Below are 8,128 nucleotides of genomic sequence, written 5' to 3'. Positions count from 1 at the left end.
CAAATGATAGTCCACAATCATTGTGCAAAAAAAAAAAAAAATCTTAATATTATTTTAATTATATTAGTCACAGTATTTGGAGCACTGAAAAAAGAATGGAATCTACAACATAGAAAACAATTACATATACTGGTCTAGCAATCAAAAGAAGACACTAGAACATTATGCACCTTTAGACATCAGACGGTTTTGTAGTTGTAAAATGCCAGCAGCCTTCTGGGACAGGATTGCATTCAATCTAGATATATAATCATCCAACTGATTTCCTGGTTGATCTGCCTCAACCAATAGGTTCATCTCCTACAAATATGAAAGAAGTATGTCAAAATCATGGATCTGCAGGCCATAGGAGTCGACAAATTGAACCTTCATTGATGAATAAATATCTGAAGATAAGCCAAAAGAGTCAAAAGATTGAACCTTTAGTAGTATCTGCACCTCATTCACCTCCAGCAAGATCTATGAAGGAGAGCTTGCCAAAAACTCTCGGAGGTTTAGATTCACTGCCATCAGCAGACCTTTGAATAGCAAGCTGAAGAATGGCATGTGAACGTGATGATTCCTCATTTGCACCGGTTGTGCCTGCACTTCTTGTAGCATTTCCCTTCTCTATGAGCTCCTGGATTGTCTCCACATCTGACACTTTGCACTGTTGCAAACCAACAATGCAAACTTGCTGTTTACCATCCTCTCTCATGCAAAGTTTCCTGCATAAGTAGAGAGAAATTAAAAGACCGCAAATGGTAATTCCAAAGCAGGATATGATAACAGCACCTACTTTCTATCGCTGAGGAGATCAAAAAGTTTTCCTCCATATATATATCTCAAAGAAGCTGAAAAACAACTGAAAGCCCTGGTTCCAGTAAGTATGGTGCATCAGCTTCAAGATATCTCGAGAGGCCTTAAGGGGCAATGGCTTCATAGTGTAAGTTTTTCCGCTTCCTGAACAAGTAAACAAACAGTGAATGAAAGCTTATTATAATGGTAACTTGAAAAAAAGAAGAAACAAATATCTGATGGTAGAAACCACCAAATATTGGAAAGAAATTCGTTGGTGGTCCACCAATCATCTCATTCTCGAGCGCATGAATAGTGACATGATCATAGACTTCCTTGGAAGCCTAGAACTGTAAGATTTTCTGCAATCGTGATTGATTTTCCTCCTTGGTTTGAGGGTTGTGGTAAATCCTAGCAAGCATGGAACCTAAAACAGGCTTAAATGCAAGTGCCTCATTATCAAGCTCATGAGGGTTGATCCTACGCTGCAAGCTGCATGTTTCAAGAATGACCCAAAGATAAACATATGTAGCATCAATGCACACATTGATAGCCAAAAGATTAAACAATTAAGAAGCATTCAAGAAAGAAATAATTTCCTGCGTTCGCATCACAATAGCTCGATTTTAATTCCCCTTACTATATCATCAAAATCGAAGAACATTGCTATCTTGCCAAAATATAATTACTAGGATAGATCAATACCACATATTCATTAAAACACTAGTGTAATATCATTGTATCAAGTTGAACAAACTTAAAAAGAAATTTCTATCTGGGAGGAAAATCAAATTTTATTATTATTTTTTATATGACAAATTTGGAAGGACACATAATAATGTACTCGAGTAGCCAGTGGACACCACGAGATATGAAGCAGTGGAAGCATTTAAGAGGCAGAAAATATCAGTGAATAAGAATCCTGCAATAGATGTAATAAAGAAGAAGAAAATAAAGCAATAGGTATTCACACGCAGAAAAGCAGCCAAAATCAAATTCATTTCAACAGCACTCAAATTTATGTTGAACTAAGATTTGGCATAGCACTGGAAGTGTACCTGTCAAATAGAATGTCATTGGCAAGGTAAATTATATGCAATTGTCACTCAGAATCATCCACACCAAACACCCTGTCCCTAAGTGCCTCGGCCAGAGCTGGTGCAAATGGAGACCTCTGCATAAACCTAATGTGTTAGTATTTCAAATTCCATCAAATTGTCTGGAATAGTCATACACACCTAATTAATGAGGTGACATAAAAATAAAAATATAAGTTTTAAGTCAAAGTTCAACCTCACTAGATAGGGTGGCCTAAATTTGCAGATTATGTTTGTGATCAGTTGATTGGCATAGATAATGGGTTACGAATTTTTCGTTCCCAAATTCTTTTGTCCCATGTCCCAAAACTATCACAATTATTGAATCATGCTCGATGTACAAAAATCTTGAGACAAAATCTAACTCGTCGTACTCCTGGAAACAAAGAAACAGAAAAGTTTGAGGACATAATAGAAATTAGTCAATGCCTTCCTCCTAATTGACAACATAACAGAAAACATTTCTCTTGCTTGATTAGAAATTAAAATCATATAGGGAAAAAAGAAGATTGACACACAACTTTCAAGGGAACAAAAGAAAAAGGTTACAAAAGGCAATCTCTTTACACACTTCCATATGTATTACAAATTCTTGAATTTGATGTTGGTAATGGTAGATAGGGAGGAAGACTTGTCAAGGCTTGTGAGGGCACTGATAGCACTTAGTGAAGAAAAGAAGCAATGGTTAAGTACCATGCAGTGTAAGTTGTCATCAAAAGGCCAAGAAATGACCAAATTCTGTAGTTGTGAAAATTGAACTTTGGATTTCCCCTGCCAGTGAAGTAACAATAAAAAAAATCTGGAAATTTAAAGTCAGACAATAACAGTTAGATACTTACTTAGATTGTGTATCACAGTATCACCAAAAATAATAGTTTTGATATTTCAGATTCATATGAATATAAAATTCTGAAAACAAAATATTTTAAACATATTCATGCTCAGCAAAGAGCATGAATTTGTTGACTAATAATTTTCCAAAGTAATGAAGATAGTAAACGACTACCTTGACCTTATCGGAACTAGTGAAGATAATTTTCCAAAGTGACAGTTGTTCAAAGTTAAATTGACATTTTCAGCATATAAAATAGGTTACTGATGTTGGAGAAGTGTGATGAACACTCTCTTGCAGGCAAGAAATGCCAAAATGAGATTCCAAAAAAAGGCAAAATAATGGACAAGAGAGAGACAAAGCAGGTCTGATATTACCATGTTAGCAGATCAGGGAGAGAGAGAGAGAGAGAGAACAGATCTGATCGAAGAGAGAGCAGATCTGCATCTCTTCATCGTTGAGCTTCTACTCACTGTTTCCAACGATCCACATCCAATGCCACTTGTTTGTCCCGTACATGATTAGAGACACTAACACCGCACTCGAAGCCCTAGATAAATCGATTCACCATTGCTGCTGCTCAATATGATGAAAGAGAAGAGTTTTCCACACAAGGACTAGAAAGAATAAAGGAAACAAAAGGAGGAAACACAAAACAAAAGCAGAAAAAGCTGGAAATCAACTAAATCAAGAGAAAATAATTCCAAATCGCTAGTTTTAGCCATGAAATTTTATAGATCTTGTGTGAATGCAGCAAATCTATATCAGAAAACTCTAACCTTGAGCCCTAGATTGATTTAGATCATAGGGATTCAAACAATCTGGAAGATATACGCTCCAAAAAACCCTAACCTTGAGCCCTAGATCGATTTAGATCATAGGGATTCAAACAATCTGGAAGATATATGCACCAGAAAACCCTAACCTTGAGCCCTAGATCGATTTAGATCATAGGGATTCGAATAATCAGGAAGATATACGCTCAAATCAAGAGTAGAACAAGATTTTTCGGATCAAACAGTCGAAGAATTGATGGAGATCGAAGATCCAACGCCTCGATTTCTCTCTCTTCCTAAAGTCACGCCTCTGTTCAATCAGGATAAACGAATGCCATAGCTTTGTTTAAAAGAAATAATTGGCGCACAAAACAAGATGGTTTAGTTTAATTCTTTTAGAATTTGAAAAAATCTGGACTTATTTGATGACGCTTTTGAAAAACGTCATGAAAAAAACGTCGCTGTATGTCTTTTTTCTTGCAGAGACTTAAGCATAATTCTATTTTACCTTCTTAGTTGCTTCCATTTTTTATGGGGCCATGTTTATTTAATTTGCATAATAAATATCAAAGTTTTTAGAATTTTTTTTTTATTATTTTTTTTTTTGCCCTTTTGTCATATGCTAATGCTGCGCAACACTTTTCTAAGGACAAATTTTGTGTGAATTAGCTAAAGTGATCTTATCCAATTTATCATGGGTTTGTTGGGTTTACATTACATATTTGTACAAGAATTGATAATTTCTCTTCTATTATGAGACATTTTGTTATATTATTTAGTACGAGTTACATTAACCGACTTTATAATTTGAAACTTATGTCATTTTATCACTGGTTTTTTAATTGTAATATATTTGACTTTAAATTTTGAATATTGTTCTAAATAACGATAATTGAAGATACCATTGCTTAATTTTAAGGGTAAAGTCGTTCCAAATAATAGGTGGCGATTGACAATTAATATATATATATATATATATATATATTGATAAAATATAAACTAATTTGACAAAAATAAATGTCAAAAAAATATTTTTGAATTTTTAAAAATTATTTATATCCACTAAAGATAAAATTATGTAAAATTGATAAATTTTTTATACATTTATTTATTTATTTATTGTCCAAATTAATTTTTATAATGCGTTCGGATGATGATCATATAATGGATGGTTATTTTTATTTTCATTAAATTAGTTTCTATTTTTTCAAAAGTCAAATATGGAGACAACTTTGATATTATCATTAAACCAATCCATTAAATCAAAAAATTCAAAACTAAAAACATCTCATATATTAAATATATCGATTACACATTAAAAGCCTAACAACCACCCATTACATGATCATTATTTAAACACATAACAAAAATTAATTTGATAAAATAAATAAATAAATGTGTAAAAGATTTATCAATTTTACATAATTTTATTTTTGGTGGGTAGAAATAATTTTTAAAAATTCAAAAATATTTTTTTGACATTTATTTTTATCAAATTAGTTTATATTTTATCAAATTGACAATTTTTTCCTTGAAATTGAGCAATAACATCTTCAATTGTCCTTATTTGGAACAAGATTCAAAATTTAGGGTCAAATTTGTCATAATCAAAAAATTAGAAATTAAAGTGATGCGAATCTCAAACTATAAGAACTATCAGTATAATTCATCCTATTATTTATTTCTTCTCCTTTATGTGATTATAGTGTTGTTTGGTTGTTAAATTTCTATAATTACTGAATTATGATTATTCTGATATAATTCTCTTTATATTGTAATAATTTGCTATTGATAAAAAATAAATATAAAAAATTATCATGACTGCCCTTATTGTAAAATTACATAATCTTATATTTATTGATTTTTAACAAATTATTTCACAAATATTTTATTTTTTAAATAAATGTAAATTAGATGCATTTAAAAAGTAGAAAAAAAATTGACTAAATATTAGAAAAAATCACTAAAAATAAAAATATATATATAAATTAAAAACTTGAAAATTAATTTTAAAAATTCAAATCAAACGGAGTGATTACTGTTTAAAATTAAAATCAAAATCAAGCAGTTTTATAAGCTGGTCGAACATGACTGTCTTTTGGGCTGCAATGGTCTCGGCCAAGCCCATCAGGCTTCTGCTAAAAAGGCCGTTAAACCCACCACTCATGGGCTCTGCATAAACCATACGATCTGTGTTGGCCCAAAAATTTCAACTATAGATATTTAGATATGTGCAATATGTTATATAACAATTGCTACCTGAAATGAACAAGTAAAATTTTTGCATTTATACTCGTAATAATTTTCCCAAAAATAAAATGGTAGAAAGACGCACTCAGAATTAAATTTAATTTAAAATTAAAATGATACAGTCTTAGCCTTAAATTTTTTTTTGCTGGACTTGAGTTGTTTAGGTTAGGGCACTAAAGTTGCACCTCTACTTATATTATTTATTTGAAAAATGAGTTGGACCCCCAATGGGGTGCTGGGGTCATCTCTGATTGGCTGAAATTTTTTTTTTTTTTTTTTTTTTTGGGTTTTGAGCCAGTGGACAGTTGCCAACTGTCACTGGGGGTGTTGGGGGTCGGCTCCCACTGGGGTCCCCAGCATTGCCCTATTTATTTAATATTTTTGAAACAACAATTTAATATGTTGATATAGTGCTCCCAAACCAATAAAGTAATAAAACAGTAGTCACGAAATGAGTAGAACTCAGTTCACTGAATATGATCCAAAATTAATCTCATTCATCATTTTTGCATTATCTTACTAGTTAAGAGTATCACGTATTAAGGGAGAGACTTTTCTATTGTTGAGTTTATAGAGTTTATTACGGGTTCCGTTTTGATGATCCAAACTGTTCAATGTGTATAATTCATCGCATACTTCATACCTGCACAAAACAAAACAAAAATACATTAATTGGATATCAGTAACTTTTTGATCGGAATACATTTTTTTTAACAATTTATTTTTAAAATTACATTTATCATTGACAAAAATATATTCCGATCAAGGACCTACCGATATCTTATTAACATGATTTTTTGCAGGCATCAAGTACTCGAGAAATTCTATACATTGAACGATTCAGATTATTGAAACGAGACCCATGATGAGCCCCACAAAAGCCTCTCCCACGTATTAATTAGTACTCAAATTTACACCTATTTTGAGAAGTAACTTTTTTTTTGAAAAAATATGCAAAAAAAAAAAAAAAACAAAAAAATGATATGATCCAAATAAGAAAATAAAAAATGATTGGAACCCCCAAAGTTGGGGACCTCCAAAATGATGTGGACCAATCATGTTTTTTTTTTTTTTTTTCTTCCTTCCTGGACCAATAACAGATGAGTTAGGGGTTGTGTTTTTTGAGAATATGTAGCATTGTTGATAAGCAAATAAGCCAATAAATTGATTGATTTTTATTTTTATTTTTCCTAATGGCCAAAAATGCCATATTGTTCACACTCAATGGCCAATCAGTTAAACATACAAATCAGAGAAATTTCACAAACACCATTAGATGGACCCAACTTCGAAAAGTCAAGCTGATTGTTTCACTGCAATATAATTTTTCAGAGGTGTAATATGAATTCTAACTCAATTTGTATTTGTTGTATCTAAGAAATTCAAATGTCCTTTTCTTTGTATGATTCAGCAATTTGAAGATGCCTTCCTTCAAGGCAAGCATCAAGTGATTGCATTCAGTAAAAATATAAAACCCACAATTAACAAGTCAAAGCAGCCACACATTTTTTAAAAAAATTTTTTGGTTGCAAAAGATTTTTTTTTAAGGTCATAATTTACAAATAGTATTAAATTATATATATTTTTAAAAAGGCCCAATAACACATATACAACAAGTCCCCAAAAAAATAACCATAACTTGATCCACTCTTACGATAACCGATCTTAAAATCTCAACAAACAAAGTATAATATGACCCACAAACAATTAAAACATTATCCAGCCCCAAAATAGTTGAAGTGAAAATCTCAATAATATAAGTATTAATGTTGTTAATCAAATTGAAATGGGCATAAACAAGTGATTTCAATTAACAAGCAACAATACCCAGCCTTGTACTTATCTAAGCTTAAGTAGATAATTAGTATATATAACTATTCCCTACAATAATTGACTTCATCAATTGTAATGAAGATTAGGATGACATAAATACATCACTTCATGAATTGTACTTACCATGCGTTTATTTTGAAAAAGAAAATTATGAATAAAAAAATATGATTATAATTAGGGCACTCGGTAATCTAATTATGAATTTTCTTTGTTTAAAAGTTCACATTCTAAAATACTTTGTTCATAAGAACAAGGTTCCCACAAAATGACCAAACTACTCACATATATATTGTTTCCAAACCATAACTGAAGTGGGTAAAAATTAATCAAGTCTTCGTGCTAGGCCTAATACAATGCTCACTCCGAGGTTGAGCTAGGTTGGACCTCGGCCCTATGGCCAACACTTGCTCTGAAACAAGACAATCATAGGAGCTCGGCCCAATGTACGAATGTCACTCCAAAGTGGGCCGAGCAACATGGTGGACCTTTTGGACGGGCAGCCAACCACTCCGAAGTAGGTTGAGTAACATGTTGAACCTCCTGGATGGACAGATAACCACTCC

The 8,128-nt window shown here is 32.0% G+C and overlaps 1 long non-coding RNA gene across 1 annotated transcript; it reads right to left on the bottom strand.

The window, feature by feature from the left end:
- Positions 1-297: 297 nt before the first annotated feature.
- Positions 298-2,540, bottom strand: LOC114301251 (uncharacterized). Its single transcript, XR_014345836.1, has 3 exons — positions 1,836-2,540; positions 779-1,269; positions 298-707 (listed from the first exon to the last, which is right to left on the bottom strand). It is a non-coding gene; the product is annotated as an uncharacterized LOC114301251 (long non-coding RNA).
- Positions 2,541-8,128: the final 5,588 nt, after the last annotated feature.

The sequence above is a fragment of the Camellia sinensis genome, chromosome 12 (genome assembly GCF_055761805.1).
Source record: "Camellia sinensis isolate YWXY chromosome 12, ASM5576180v1, whole genome shotgun sequence".
Classification (NCBI taxonomy): Eukaryota; Viridiplantae; Streptophyta; class Magnoliopsida; order Ericales; family Theaceae; genus Camellia; species Camellia sinensis.
Note: the sequence above shows the minus strand (reverse complement) of the source record. Positions and strands in the feature narration are given on the sequence as shown.